Genomic DNA, 17,382 nt, shown 5'->3' with positions numbered 1-17,382 from the left:
CCACGTCCTGATCCAATAACCTAGAGGATCGAGAGGAGTGGGATGAAGAGCGATGACTACATTCACTTCCTAGTAAGGGTGACTGTGGCACCAAGGAGATCGGCTCCAATGAAGGAGACCTTGCTTGCTTGTGACTCCGAGATGGCTCTGAGGTAGCAGTTGGAGCTAAGGGAGGAGTTGTCTTGTTGATGTTAGTCGGCACCGACAAACTTGGTTGTTCAAGCCCAAGACTCGGTTCCGAAGATGGAGCCAATGGCTTGACAGACTTAGAGGATTTCACTGGCTGAGAACCTTTAGCCGGGGAATCCTGTGGTTTCAATAATCCTCGAAGGATTAATTTGTTTTTGCGCTCCTGCAGGACCCTTGGACTAAATGCATGACAGATAGAGCAGGAGTCCTGCAGGTGCACAGTCCCTAAACAATGAACACAGCTAGTGTGCCCATCTGTCAGAGACGTTTTCTGACAGAATGAGTCACACTTTTTGAAGCCAGAAACTTTGGCCTCTTTAGACATCTTCAACAACTAAACTAAGAAGCAAACAGTCTTTTTTTTTTACAAATACAGAAAAGAAAGGAGAGCCTCTAACTTAAATGGCTGTCCTAAGGGGGGGGGGGGGGGACTCTCTAATTAAAACAAGTTCAAGCAAAACAGAAAGGTCTGCGAGTATGGAGCGATGGCCAACAAAGCACAACACACAAGAACAGGCAATAAGGGTATAAAGTACTATATAGACAAAAACTTGTTAAATTTTGAAAAATAAACAACAATAATAGTAGAAAAATCTATACTAAGCCTGAGCCAGTAACGAAGCAGCCTTGCAGCTGAAGCGGCAAATGAGATCTGGCTAGCTGACGCTGGGCATTCTGTGATAAGGGTTAGCCTTGAGTCAGTAAATAGCTCTCGAGCTATAGAAGTAGTCCGAGTTAGAGCCGAGGATCGGCTTTGAACCCAAACAGCAAGAACGAAGGCAAGATAGGACAACTTAACATGTACTAGGTTACATTGTCTTCCTTTTCTTGCAACATCTGTTCATGATGGAGTCTAATTATAACAAGGACAGAGCAGAAGGCCAGTACTGATAGGGGCACCAAGAATAAAATGAACAAGTATTCTGGTACATACAGCAACCAAGATAAGTGAAGATTTCTCATTTTTTTATGTATTTTAACCTTATTTTAACAGTCTGTATCTTCTTTAGCAAAGGTTTTTAAGTCTATATTAGTAATTCCAGTAAATAATTGGACTGCATTTTGTCGTTTATGTGGTTAAATTAGTGGTATTAAACCCTAGTTTTTTTATTATGTGGTTAATGACAGTCAGGCTATTTCAGGACTTATGTTTGCTCATGGGGACAGACATGCTGATGAAATTTTGTTTCCTGTGGTGATAAATGTATGATGCCCTGGTGGTAGTCAACAGGTATCAGGATAGTTGGTCAACTGTCATGACTACCAACCTACAGCCACAGTATGGATGTGGTCACCAGTAGGCACAGTAGTATTGCTGTATAGAGAGGTGTGATTTAATAGTGTACTGTGTCTGCATTTGTGTACAATATATATGGTGTAATAATTCCAGTAACAGAAAGTTTCTTGTGACGAGTTTGTGAGAGTGGATGATTGTAAACCACAGAAATTGTTTTTCACTAATCTGAGTGGGATCACTTTATCCACATGAGAATGAATGGAGTGAGCACAGAACTTTTTGTCAGAGTCCTCCATGGGTTATGGGTGGTACCATAACCGTCAATGTAATACAGACAACATTTTATTTTCTTGCTAACAAGTTTTCTGAAGTTACTTTATGACTGAGTTCAAAGGGCTATGACATTGTGGATTAGGCAGCACATTTCTCACGAACAATATCTTTTCTTTTTCCTCATGTAATATATTGTTCCATATTACTATACACATCTGATCTGCGCGCACGAGCACGTGTGTGTGTGTGTGTGTGTGTGTGTGTGTGTGTGTGTGTGTGTGTGTGTGTGTCAGGAGGAATGTGTTACATGTTGCAAAATGAGAATTTGTGTCCGTGTCTTTGTTTGTGGGTATGTGTGTGTGTATGTGTGTGTGTGTGTGTGTGTGTGTGTGAGGAGGAATGTGTTACATGCTGCAAAATGAGCATTTGTGTCTCTGCCTTTGTTTGTGGGTAATGGCTGACTGTGTGTGTGTGTGTGTGTGTGTGTGTGTGTGTGTGTGTGTGTGTGTGTGTGTGTGTGTGTGTGTGTGTGTGTTTGTGTGTGTGTGTGTGTGTCTGTGAAGGTAGGGCAGTGAATCTGTGTTGTAGTGAGACTGCTTATGATATGTGCATGTGTTTACACTGTGTTTGTGTGTGTGTGTGTGTGTGTGTGTGTGTGTGTGTGTGTGTGTGTGTGTGTGTGTGTGTGTGTGTGTGTAGGTAGAGTAGTGAATCTGTGTTGTAGTGAGACTGCTTAAGATGTGTGCATGTACTTACACTGTGTTTGTGTGTGTGTGTGTGTGTGTGTGTAGGTAGGGTAGTGAATCTGTATTGTAGTGAGACTGCTTATGACGTGTGCAGGTGCTTATACTATGTTTGTGTGTGTGTGTGTGTGTGTGTGTGTGTGTGTGTGTGTGTGTGTGTGTGTGTGTGTGTGTGTGTGTGCATGTGTTAGGGCTGTAGAATTTGTCCTTATGTGGAGCATTACACATGTGGGTGGCTGCCAGTGTACAGTGTTTGTTGACATGGTTATATGTTGAATCCAAAAAAGAGAGACTCCAAACGGAAAGGCAAAGCAGTTTTAATAACAGTTGTATGAACAATAAATAAAAGGTTAAGCGCAGTAGTGTATTTGGTTACCTGTGAAGTATGTCCCAGTTTTTATATTGGGAAGATGGAGAGGTGCTTAAGGAAGTGGACATATGAACATTCATATGATATAGTAAGAGAAAAGGAGACTAGTGCATTGTTTAAGCACATTAAAAACTGCAGGAATGCCAAATTCAGGTTCTTTGTTATAGAACAAGGTTTACATGACCCCAGGGGTGGTGCTTGGGAAGCCAGATTAGAATATAGGGAGTTATTCTGGCAGATTAAACTGGATGCAGGCAACCCCCGGGGTTGAATGATTATATTAATATTAACAGTGTTCTTAGACTAAGGGCTGCTAAATTGTGAAAGATTTTATTACTGTAGCATTGTTCAAGGAGATATTTTAATCATTGCATTTAATATACAATGCTAATTTTATTCTGTTTGCCCTGCGCATTAAAGGGTTAACACTATAGTGTTGGGTTGGGTTGGGGCGGTCACGGTGGTGCAGCGGTTAGCATTGCCACCTCACAGCAAGAGGTTCTCCGGTTCGATCCTCGGCTGGGGTGCCTTCTGTGCTGAGTCTGCATGTCCTCCCTGTGGTTGCGTGAGTTTCCTTGGGGTGCTCCGGTTTCCTCCCACATCCCAAAGACATGCTGTAGGTGGATTGGACACTCTAAATTGGCCCTAGGCATGAGTGCATGCGTGTGTGTGCCTTTTGTGGAAGGTTGGGCACTGGGCTGGCAACTCGGCACCGTAAAACTCCACTGCCAATCATGAGCAGATGGGTGATCTGTTGTGCCGACCCCTAACCGGGAAAAGCTGAAAGAAGAAGAATAAGACTGTAGTGTTGGGTTGGGAGGGGTTTTAGAATATCTGTTATTCAGTGATTAGCAGGTTTTGATTGCTGGTTACTTTTAAATAAGTGTACTTTGTAATGTAGAATTGTTCTGAAGAAGCCTGGGAGTGTTCCGGGTGAAAGTGCTTAACCTTTTATTTATTGTTCATACAACTGTTATTAAAACTGCTTTGCCTTTCCGTTTGGAGTCTGTCTGTTTTGGATTTTTGGTCCTACTTCTTGGAGGGTTTTTATGGTTGTATGTTGATTGGCCTAAGATGAGGTGCTTTGCTTGGTCTCTTGCATCTGCAGCATTACTTCATAGAAAGATGCACATTGCCTTATTGTTTTGTAAGTACATTGCTGGTGTGTGTAAAGTTGTTTACCAGATGGTTTGTTGCTGTGTGTTAGCTACTGGGGATTATGACCTTACACAGCCCCTTGTGTTGGCCCCATTAGACACTAAAGCACCACAATGTAGAGATGTGGTTAGTGCTCTATGGTTCATGATACTGTTTCGATAAGTGTGTGTCTGTGAGTTGTGCACATATCTGTATAAAAAGTGAGCATGGTGAGTTGCTTACAAAAATACATAAATAAAGCATGCATAGCTTGGACTTGGATGCACTGAGCAGTGGGAAAATTAACTTATTACTTACCCCAGAGTATGGTAGGGCAAAGTCAAACTGTTGCACAGTTAGCATCAAATAGCTAAAAAAAAAGGTCATAGTGCAACACTTGCTGCCTGCAATAGGCTGCTTTCCCTTTACAAGTGATACTGAGAAGGCTGGCTAAGAGTTTAAATAGTTTTAGCAGCATACATTGTGAATCACTCAACATAAACTGAGCAGGAGAGGTGTGCATATCAGTGACGGTAATCATGGCTCTGTGCTTTAGAAAGGAATGCACTTGAGAAACATCGAAAATATTCCATGATGCAAACATTTTCTAAGATATACACAATATGGCAATGCTTGTAGGAATAGAGATTCAAAACAGTGCCCTGTGAGGTACACATTAATAAGCATATGATAACATTTTATTTTTATATAAAGCTCTGCATGAAATAGCATCATTGACTTCTTGAAAAACAGTATCATTGTTTGTAAAAGGCAACCATATAAGCAGTATTGATTTTAAACAATGTTTTACTGGCCACATTTTCAGAAATGGTTAGATTTACCTATACTGCGGGATGACACATGCATTTTATAAGTTTATTTTCTGTGGAAGGGATGCTCAGATGACAGTAGTATAGAGATGCATAAGAGAACAGCTTTAATGGTGCACCAAGCTAAGTGTATTATTATGCATATGTGACTAATGGGCTTAACCTTAAGACTTAAAATGAGCTTTAGCTCAGTTGTACTGTCTTGGTTAATAAATGATAATAAATAAGGGAAGGTTGCTGAGACCAGAGTTTGACATAACTTGGAAGACAAGGTACAGATTACTTTGTTGGAATCTATAGGCCACAGAAAATAAGTACATGGTTTTTAGTGTCTCTGAAGAAGAGCAGTTTTCTTTAAATTTTGAATTATTTTGATTTTACAGTTGGGAGGTTTGTTTAGAGTGATACATGCCATGTAGAGCATTGTTTGCTTTGATGGGCTGATGTGGGCAGTGTAAGGGGGAAATAAAGGGGATAAGAACCCACAACAGATGAGAGGAGAGAGAAACAGATTTTCTAACATTAATAAAATATGCCATTTTAAGAAAATCTTATTTTCTGTTTTAAATTCCTATGTCCCAGATTGTAGTGACAAGTCTTAAGGTAAATTCCCCTAAGTTATAGTATGCAGCAGAACTAGTTTTACCAAAGGTGACTACTGTGTATCTTTATCTACTTGACAGAGGCACTCCAAACTAACGTCAGGCTGCACAATGCCAGGGCACTTCTATGGGCTAGGCTTGTAAGGGCTCCAGGGCCATTAGCCTAGTACACTCCTATGAACCTATGCATGACATATGTTACTCTATATGAATAAAGGAGGGAAGAGCCAGGAAATGGAAACTCATAAATGTTGTCTTTGTGAAAAGTCTATGTTTTCTCAGCAATTTGTTCACACTTCTGGAAGATGCTTTAATAGCATGTGCAACACAACATAAAGAAAAACATTTATGAGTCACTGCAATCCATGCAATGAAATTTGCACTGAGGACTTAAAGTTTGCAGTATCTACATTTAAAATGAATTGAACTAGGGCTTGAGAAAATATAGTAGGGTGACCTATCCTTATGAGCTGTGCTCTCACTTTGCATTATGGGATAGATTGAGCTTTCCAAGGAAACTAAATTTCATTAGAATGTCTGGCCCCCATATGGACATTCAAGGTTACAAAAAGAAATTAAATTAGCAATGATAACTTAGTATGTTGCAGGCAGATTTGGGTCAAGTAGCTCTTTGAGAAAAGATAAAAAAATTTTTTTTTCAGTTTTTATGCCTAGTGGTCCTTTAAAACCAATGTATCTTTTGTTGTTTGCCCTTTATGATAATTTGAGAACATAGTTTCCTCGCTCTCCTTGTTTATTGGCTACTGCTAGTTATCATATAGGTATAATTTTGCAAAGATTCTCCCCTTAAGCTATTTAAATACATTTGCACTCCCACTATATTCCTTAAAGCCAAAATGCAGAGTGTCCACCAAGCCAATTTGTGTCACTGTTTTAAACTAGAGGGTTCTTGAGTTGCCTGCCCTTACTATAGGTTTATCTTTGGTATCTGTTCCTGTTGTCATCATCTTATATGCTCATACTAGTGAACAAATTTGGATGTTCCTCCTTTTTTTGTGGCATTTTCTTATTCCTCTAAACACCTTAACACTGGACAAGATGGAAGATCCGCCTGCTAGTTTCACCTCTGTCGACAGTAGGATTGCCACCTTTCTTGTGGCCAAAACCAGACCAAGGCCACACCCCTTCCATCTCCTGTAACCCTGCCCATCTCTCACATCTCCCCACCCACTTTCCACCCATTTTGTGATGTCATAGGCACTTGATTGGGAGGAGAAATGTCCTGTTTTCCTGGTTTGCGATGCTTTGTTGTTGTTTTTTTTTTTATAGAAAAGCATAGTAAATATGAAGATTTATTATGCTTTTCTGTAAAAAAGCATAATAAATATGCTGCTTTAACAAACACCAGTAGTCTGTTTGTTTTTTGAAATAGAATACTAGAGTTTGTATAGTGTTTTCCAGACTACTGGACAATTGCTTTGATTTCTGGATAGTTGGGGAAAAATGGATAGGTGGCAACTCAAGTTGACAGCCTTTAGCATTATGTTTCATAAGACAGTATGCAAAGTCCCTTATGATCACAGATAATGAAGTTATACTCAACACAAATAATTCCCTCTGTGAGTGGTGTAAAGGCATAATTAATATGGAGGTGTCGCTCTCACCTATAAACTTTCCCTAAGAGCTTCACACACCTCCATCTCAATGCTTCTCTGTACTAAGTTATATATGAGACTGTAATACAATCACTTCCAGAGCCTCCTAAAAATAAGAAGATTAAGTCTCTGCAAAACTCAGGCCACTCATCTATCATATGTATACCTCTCATAAAAAGTGACTGAGCAAAAACACTCCATATGTATCACTTTGAACCATAACAACAATAAAACTATTCTAGTGATAGGTCACTCTGTTGTTAGGCACACTGACTTATCATTCACAAGCCTGAACAAGGAGAGGATTACAGTATGGTGTCTTTCAGGTACCAGGATATCTGGTGTTACAAGACTCTAAGAACCCTGATTCTTCACAGGTATGACTATGGTATGGCAGTGGCACATGTGGGAGTTAGCGGCTTGAGATGTTGAACTCCATGTGATATGCAGAGATACATGTCAGAACTTTTCAGGCATGTCTCATTATACTAGGGTTTTGTACTTTTCATGCTTTCAATGGCAACTGTGGCGGACTCCATATTTGTCACTAGACATATTAGCCCCAGGTAGATCCCTAGGATTACTTGTCAACTAACAGCTTGTTTTAGAACACCTTATTTGCCTCTAATGACCACATATGATTCCTCAGTGTTCTAAATGATATCCCTATCAACAAAAACTCCATTATTTTGGGTTAGTTTAACTGCCCTTCAGTAAACTGGGACAACTATACATCCAGTGTAGGATATACCCCAAAATCCCTTGACTTAATAAATGAAGATTCCCTTGATATGATAGCAAATAAACCTTCTAGAAAGCATAGCATTCTTGTCATGATTCCAGGTCCAGTGCTAGTATTTTGGGGGCCCCCAGCAAGTTTCAAGTTGAGGGGCCTACCCAGGAGAATATAATAGGTGTGACCATATTGCCATCATGCCTCCCTCCCTATCAAGCTCATGCAGCACCATGTAACAATCACTGTGTAGTGTTATTACATTCAGACCATTAAAAAGACTTGAAATGTCAAGGTACACACTGGCTGGCATTTAGTACCAATGTTACATTATGACAAGCCCCTGTACCACAGTAAGGTAGCCACTCACAATGGTATACACACACACACACACACACACACACACACACACACACACACACACACACACACACACACACACACACACTGACTGGGACTGCACAGTGGTGCAGCAGTTAACTTTGTCCCCCCCCCCCAGCAAGAGTGTCTCTGGTTCGATTCACAGCTGGGGTGCCTTCTGTGTGGAGTATGCATGTCCTCCCTGCGTTCATGTGGTTTCCTCCCACATTCCAAAGACATGCTTCTGCAGCATTTCTACCTGGGCCTCTGCAAAAATAGGCTCTGCCCTAGTCAGACTTTCCCAGTCAACAAATGTTAAATAAATAAAATAAATCAAAGTAAAAAAAGTAAGACGCTGATGGCTGTAGTATACAAAAAGGCCTTTACTAGTGCAACAATACAAGCACTTTCACAAACGAGCTTCTTCAGGTGTACTTCTTTGTTGCACTAGTAAAGGCCTTTTTGGATACTACAGCCATCAGCGTCTTACTTTTTTTACTTTGATACGTGGACTTTATTTCTGAGACATTTTGGTGTGTATCTACCAGTTATTTTTTACTGTTTCTAAATAAAATAAATAAAATTTAGTACCAGTAAATTATGACAATTCCTGTACCACAGCAAGGTAGCCACACACAGAGGTTCACACACCGACTGGCATTTAGTACTAATGTTACATTACGACAAGCCCCTGTACCACAGCAAGGTAGCCACTCACAAATACACACACACACACACACACACACACACACACACACACACACACACACACACACACACACACACACACACACACACTGACTGGCATTTAGTAGTAATGTTGTTACATTATGGCAAGCCTCTGTACAGCATCAAGGTAGCCAGTCCCACAGAGGTACACAAAGACAACCACACAGACTCCCTCATACAGGACAGAGACACGAGGCAGACAGTTACACAGACTCGCAGACAGGACATAGACACCCACACATGATGGACAACACTACAGTAAGACTGAACATTAGAATTTAAAATACTGGGCTTATGAACTAATAATGATGCTAGAATAAGATTTTGCAGTAGCATGCGTTGTGTGACCCCACATTTTTGAAGAACAGACCAAAACTAACAAACATCTGGACATTGTGCAACATTCTCACAGCCCCTACCAACCTCCTAACCTCTCAGCATAATTCCAAAGCTGAAAATAACTGCAGAACAATTGTGTAACATCAAGGATAGTTACAAACATTGCTATGATAAATTTAGAAAGATATTAGAATAACAGGGATTGCATTAGCATTCATTACAATAATCAGTACATTCTTCAGAACTCTCATAGTCCCCCCAAAAGTCTCAGCACAATTCTAGAGGAGGTACAAACAAACAAAAAAAAAAAAAAACAAGACAAGAACGTAACATTAGGGGGTTTAAAACATTGTAGTTATGAACTAATAAAGATGGTAGGATGGCAGATTAACCGATTTTTCCATTAGCATGCATTGTGTGAATTCACATTTTTGATGACTAGCAGACCAAAAATACAGGTCAAACATCTAAACATTGTGCAACATTCTCATAGCTCCTACCCCTCTCCTCTAACCTCACAGCTTAACAATTCCAGACAAAGCCAAAAAAAAAAAAAAAAGAAAATGCAGAACAAAGGCATAACATCGGGGATAGTTTGAAACTTTGCTATGATCAACTTCGATAGTAGAACAGGGGTTGCACTGGCACGCATTAAGACATCAGCACATTCTGCAGAACATAAAAAACAATGTGCTTATCAGCAAATATAGATGCTGGAATAACAGATTATGAAGTAAAATGCATTGCGTAACCCCACGTTTTAATGAAAATAGATAAATACCAGGCAAACATCTGAATATTGCACAACATTCTCACAGACTGTAACCCCCCCTACCAACCTGTCAGCACAATAACTCTAGACAAAGCAAAACATTATCATAGAACAAAGGCGTACCATCAGGGATAGTTGTAAACGCTGCCAGGATACACAATACTAGTATAACAGGGTTTGCATTAGTATACATTAAAACAGCAGCTGTACATTCTGCAACATTCTCACAGCCACTAACTCCCCTCCCAACCTCTCAGCACAATAATTCTGGACAGAGTAAAACATTATCATAGAACAAAGGTGTAGCATCAGGCATAGTTGTAAACATTGCCGGTATATGCAAAACATACTAGCAGAACAGGGTTTGCATTGGTATACATTAAAACATCTGTATATTCTGCAGCATTCTCACAGCCACTATCCCCCCACTACCAATATTTCAGCACAATTGTACACAAAACAAAAATGCAATATTGAATATTCTTATGCAAGACTAGCAAAATAAACTACATCAAATCTGGACATTAATTACAAACAAGCCTTCCTTCCTCAGTTTCTTAGCAGACGAATTCTGGACAAAGATAAAATAAAACTCTTACAACCACAGTTCCTCACCCCCCCCCTCCCACAAATCATCGTAGCATAAGAACTCTGCAGAAAAGAAGTTATACAGTCCTCTCCCTAGGTTTCCTCACCCCCCCAGCAAAACATAAAGTTAAAAATAAACCCAGCAAGTTACCTTTTCTGCAGTTCATAGAAGGCTGCTACTAATCCTCTGCTTGCTTCTACAACACACAGACCAGACCTGTTCAGCCCTTTTAAATTGCCCTCAAAAGGACAGTTTTTCAGATCTTTTAGAAATTGCTCTTACAAGGGCAGTTAAAATACATCTGCTTTGCTGGTACCATGGTCGTTCCAGCAAAACCTGCATCCTCCATCCATCCTCACAGCATACCTCTCAACCTCTTAGCATGAAAAAATCTGGACAAAGCCAAAAATAATAGGGGTACAAAGGCTTAAAAATCGGGACACTTTTTTAAATATTGCTCATATAAAGTTACAAATTTGCTTTCAGACTTTGCTTTAGCATACATTTTTTCTGAAGGATATAAAGTCTGAAACTTAATGTATGTGTCTGCTATTATTTAGTGACTTCAATACTCATTAATGTATAAGAAAACCACAAATTTTATGAAGAACAAACAAAAAATATAATGCAAAAATCTAGATATTCTTAAAAATCTGGGCAGTTCAGATGTGTGCCTAACGTCGACAATCAAAAGAACTGACCCAACAGACCACATATTACGGTAAACCCAATCAGGGGGTGGAAACTCCCAGATATGCTCAGAATTAGTCCAAAATGATAAAAAAATCAGTGAACCCACAGACATTGCCAACATACTGGCAGACAGGTTCAGTGCAAATTTCTCCCCTCCCTCCCCCCCAAAAGGAGAAATATCTATCCCACCAGAGTCTAGCCTCCCAAACATCTCAGATGCCCAGGTGAGAGCTGCTCTCTCTAAAGCAAAAAACACAGCATCAATGGGACCGGACGGTGTCCCCGGCTGTGTGCTACACAAACTCAATGAGGAACTAAACCCACACATAAGGCTGCTGTTTAATCTTAGCCTTACTACAGGATATGTACCCAAAGAATGGCGACGGCAACTGTGGTCCCACTCCACAAAGGCGGTGCTTCTATGGACCCTGGAAATTACCGCCCCATAAGCTTGACGAGCCTTGTCTGCAAAGCTATGGAGAGGATCATAATGGAACTCATAAATAAAGACATTGGGGACCTACAGACACTGGATCCTACCCAATTTGGCTTTGTCAAGGGCAGATCCTGCCTCTTGAACTTGGTCGACTTTTTTGAAACAGTCACTAAGGCCATTGATGAGGGTAAGGCAGTTCACACAGCCTACCTTGACCTAGCAAAAGCATTTGACACAATACCCCACTCGGGCATCATAGAAAAGCTCACCAGCTTAGATGTAAACCCATATGTCACAAGATGGGTTGCAAACTGGCTCAAGGACAGAACACACAGGGTTAGAGTTGCGGTGCCATGTCAGACTCTAAGCCGGTCACGGCGGTGTCCCACAGGGCTCAGTCCTGGGCCTCCTCTTGTTCGGCATTTATTTTTCTGAAGTGCAGGCAAACATAGGGGATTGTGGCTGACAAAATTTGCAGATGACTGCAAACTGGGCACCATAATTGACACTCCATCAGACACAGACATCCTCCAGAAAGGTCTCATAGAAATGGATAACTGGTGCCAGAGCCATGGCCTTAAGCTAAATGCCAAAAATGTATAGTCATACCCTTTGGGAAAAACAAGGTAACCCCTAATTACCACATAGGTGGTAATCCATTAAACACGGAAGAAGTTATCAGGGACCTGGGGACCCAAGTTGACAGTAACCTCTCTTTTGACACTCACATTGCCAAAGTGGTTAGGAAGACCTTCTACATTGCCCACCTGATCATGAAGGGATTCACATCCAGATCAGGAGAGGTCATTGTACCCCTGTACTCTTCACTTATCAGACCAATGATTGAGTACAACGCCCCATTCGGAATGTACCTTACCCGACACCTGCAGCAGTTGGAAAGACCCCAAAGTTCCTCACCAAAAGGATAAAGGGGCTCAAACATATGTCATACGATGCCCGACTGAAGAAACTCCATCTCTATTCAGTCGCATACCGTCTGCTCAGAGGTGATCTGTGCCTGACATACAAGGCCATGTCCAACCCGGAATTAATGGACATGCTCCACCTCAAAAAATCCAAATCCACCAGAGCCACGAGAGCAAGAGACTTAAACCTCAACACGGATATAAATAGGACGTGCTGGAGGGACAGATTCATCACCCAGAGACGCCCTACACTATGGAACAGAATCCCAGTCCATGTGAGGCAGAGCCCCTCACTGACTCTGTTCAAGAGAAATCTTGATGAGTGGATGGGAGATCGTAGGTTTACCCCGGGAATCATCTCTGTATCACTGCTGGACAGAGGCACAGCAAACTAATGGGTATAGTATTCTCATCCTAAGGGGTGGTGAAAGCCACACACACTCTGGCTAGGCTTATAAATGCCCTAGGGCAGATAGCCTAGTATGAACCTATGAACCTATGAACCTAGAACTTGCTTCTTTGACTGCTGCAGCCAATCAGGTCCCTTGCTTCACTGAAGCAGACCTGATTGAGAGCAGCTGACAAGTAAAGCACGGGACCTGATTGGCTGCACCATCAAGGAAGCAAGTTCTTTAAGGGAAAAAAAAGTGGAATTGCGCGACGGCACTGCCGAATGAACGAGGCGCCAAGCAAGGAATGGAAGAGATGTTGAAACCCGCGGCTGCTTCATTAGGGACGCTTGTATGTGGGGAGATAATTGGGGGCTCCCCGCAGCCGCGGGTTTGGTGGGTGCCTAACGCCGGCTATGCCTGATTCATACAAATATGGCCGCTTCTTGTACTAATACTCTGGTATATCTTTTCCCAATGAGGTCTGAAACTTTAGACTTTTTCCTTTAAACTCCCCAAAACTCCTACACAAACCCTAATGAATTTTAGGACTTTAAGCATGTCCTTTAACCTCAGTCTACTACATGATGAAATATCAAAATTCATTTATATCTGCACCCCCCCCAGACCTTAATACAGCAGAAAAAATTCTCTAAGGAACTTTTTACCTGTTTATAAAAATGCACAGAGCTAGCAGATAACAGCAAAGCTAAATCTCGTGGTAAATCCAAAAACAAACAACCCTGGTGGTCCATCACCATAAATATGCTATATAGCAAAAAAGAGAGAGATAAATGCTCCAAATTATTTACTTGTTTAGTTATTTATTAAATGTAAACCCATATTTCCAAGGATAATATCAAAAGAATTACTAAAAAAAAAAAAAAAAAAAAAAAAAAGAAGAAGAACACAATCAAATCCACTAAAGGAGCCCATGAACCTCTGAAGCCAAAGAAAATTATAAAACCTACTTTAGCTATGTTAGAAAACTAGGAAAAAAATAACATGCATTAATCAGAATGTATCCATATTGGGGTCTCCTGTTCTAAACTAATTGACATTGCCGATATGCTTAAATCAAATGTAGTAACAACTTCACCCCTGAGATTTCTATTCAAAGTCCCAAAATATCTGAATTCCTTACTCCCCCAAATATTTCTAAACATCCACACACAAGAAATAGGGTCGTGACTCGATCAAAATGATCCCAGATGTAAAAACACAGAAAAATTGAAACCCACAAACATCCAAGGATCATAGACAATGCAAATATATAGTCACGTCAAACTTCAGGCGATAAAAAAAATCTGTCTTTTATTTGGTAAGCGCTTTCATGGGAATAACTCCCACTTCTTCATACCATTGAATAAAACAATTATGCAGTTACATCTTATATAAAACAAATTACAAGCTGTCCCATTAACACCGAACAGACACAATTAAGCTCAATGGTTGTTTCTTAAAGGGCCTGACAATTTAAACTTAGTTTGCTTGTCTTTTCTGCTTTTCCCAGTAAGGGGTCGCCACAGCGGAACTCCGGTCCGCTAATGATTGGCAGTAGATTTTTATGGTGCCGAGTTGCCAGCCCGATGCCCAACCTTCAGCGAAGGCACACCCATTCACGCATGTCTTTCGGAGGCCACTCGACCGTGGGGAGGACATGCAGACTCCACATAGAAGGCACTCCCCGCACACTAGCTGAGAATCGAACGGGAGAACCTCTTGCTGTGAGGCAACAACGCAACTCCTGTACCAAAATATCTTTATTCCAAATCACACAAAACTATATATGCTTAAACCAAATATATGCGAACCAATATATAAACAAATAAAAACAGCAGCACTGAATCATAACTACAAAAAATAAATATATATGTGTGGACACATTCATTCACTCTAGCCAAACGTGTCAGAAAAAGGAGCAGCGCATACATTCAGGTTCATGGTTATGGAAGCAGTGAATGAGAATGAGAGAGGTGGGGATATGATCAACAAGACAGAGACCTCTGAAGTCAGATGGATAATTCGGTCGCAGGCAGATAGGGGCAGGGGGCTTAATGATATAACTCCCCTTAAGCCCACTTTAAAGAACAGAATCCTCTGTAGATAGTTATGTGGAAGGTTGTATATGCTTGGCAGTATACACGTAGTTGGTGGGATGGACCGCTTGTCATATTAGTTTGTTTTTTGTATAAGCTTGTTTTTATAGAGATTTACACTGAAGAATAGGAACATTTGTAGTTAACATATATAAGCTGTTAGCATTAGTATGTAGATGTGTGTTTTCATATATATATATATATATATATATATATATATATATATATATATATATATATATATATATATATATATATATATATATATATATATCTACATACTCTCTATGTATATGCATATGTATATTTTTTTGTACGTGTCACTTCACCTAAAACCCATTTCACCTAAACTCATTTCACTGAGACCAAATCACCTAAAGTTCATTTCACCTAAAACTCATTTCACTGACAAGAAGTACAATAAGGCAAGTTAAAGGTATATGTCCTTTTCCCCACTGTAGTGAGATCCTGGAGTTAGTGTATATATTAAGGGGGGGTGTCGCCCCCCACTTATTTTGGTTTTATGTTGTCTGGTTTTGTTTTACATTATTTGGTAAAAGACAACTAGTTGGGGGGGCTACGCCCTCACACCCCCCTTAATATATATACTAACTCCAGGATCGCACTACAGTGGGGAAAAGGACATATACCTTTCAATTGCTTTAGAGTACTACTTGTCAGTGAAATGAGTTTTATGTGAAATGACCTTTTGGTGATTTGGTCTCAGTGAAATGAGTTTAGGTGAAATGGGTTTTAGGTGAAGTGACACGTACCCATATTTTTAGATGCTTTTATATGAGTGTAGGTCATTGTTTAGAGTGAACACACATGTATATTTATTTTTTGTTGTTATGATTCAGTGCTGCTGTTTTTGTTTATATATTGGTTCTCATATATTTGGTTTAAGCATATATAGTTTTGTTTGGTTTTGAATAAAGATATTTACTTAGTTTAAATTAACTGCGGTGGTGGTGCTGCGGTAGCGTTGTCGCCTCACAGTAAGACGTTGTCCTGTTCGATTCTCAGCTAAAGCGTCTTCTATGTGGAGACATGCGTGAATGGGCGAACCTTCGTTGAAGGTTGCACGTCAGGGCTGGCAACTCGGCACGTAAAAATCTACTGCAAATCATTAACGGACTGGAGTTCCGCTGTGGCGACCCCTAACTGGGAAAAGCCGAAAGACACAACAACTTAGTTTAAATTGTCAGGCCCTTTAAGAAACAACCATTGAGCTTAATTGGGTCTAATTAGTGTTAATGAGACAGCTTGTGATTTGTTTTATATAAGATGTAACTGCATACTTGTTTTATTCAATGGTCTGAAGAAGTGGGAGTTATTCCCATGAAAGCGCTTACCAAATAAAAGATTTTTTTATCATCTGAAGTTTGATGTGAGTATATATTTGCATTGTCTATGATCCTTGGATGTTCGTGTGTTTCAGTATTTCTAAACATGATTTATTGAAAGTGCTAACCAAGACCAAAATACTTCTTCAGTGGGATCTGATAATATGACTAGTTGCTTAATTAATAGTGTTAAACATGCCTTGCGGACACATTCCTCAAACCATTTAACTTAAGTTTAGCTGCTGGTTTTGTCCATGAAGAGTGTTGCACAGCAGTGGTGATTCCCCTCCATAAAGGTGGTCTTACAACAGATCATGGTAATTACAGGCCTATCAGCCTTACAACCCAAATCTACAAAGCCGTGAGACATATAACTGACCTCAAGAATCTTGTTAGATGTGATTCTTAACAGGTTGGTTTTGTGAAAGGTAGATCCTGTCTATTTACTCTACAAATTCCTTCAACAGGGTCATGGAGGCTGTAGGTGGTGGCTATGCAGTATATCTTGACCTGGCTAAAGCCTTTGACACCATTTCCATGTTGGCATCATACAAAAGCTAAATGCTTTAAAAATTGATGCATATGTGGTAGGATGGGCAGCAAACTGGCTGAAATATAGACCGTACATAGTGAGAGTTACAGGTGCTTCATCAGAAAAATTGAAAGTGACCAGTGGTGCCCCTCAGGCCTTGGTACTGGGACCACTTCCATTTGGTATTTACTTCTCATGTCTCTAAACAGATTGCCAGGACCTCTGGCTAATGTTGTCTACAGGCAATTGCAAACTGAGGTTTGTTATTAGGTCACTGTATGACCCCCAAGCCCTCCAGAATGAACCCTAGTAAACTATTGGTGTATTAAAAATTGGTTCAGACTAAAGTATCATCACCTTTGGTATATAACCCATCCTCTCATCAATAGCTCCTTCTCTTTTGACCATAATGTAAAAACAATTGTCAAGAAATTCTTCTATT

The 17,382-nt window shown here is 40.3% G+C and overlaps 1 protein-coding gene across 3 annotated transcripts in view; it reads left to right on the top strand.

The window, feature by feature from the left end:
• The window catches only part of LOC122791789 (intelectin-1a-like), a 574,372-nt gene that overhangs the window by 300,015 nt on the left and 256,975 nt on the right, over nt 1-17,382 (top strand). The window lies entirely within an intron of this gene.

The sequence above is a fragment of the Protopterus annectens genome, chromosome 17.part0 (assembly GCF_019279795.1).
Source record: "Protopterus annectens isolate FY-2018-M chromosome 17.part0, PAN1.0, whole genome shotgun sequence".
Taxonomy (NCBI): Eukaryota; Metazoa; Chordata; order Ceratodontiformes; family Protopteridae; genus Protopterus; species Protopterus annectens.
This window is presented reverse-complemented; position numbering and strand designations above follow the sequence as displayed.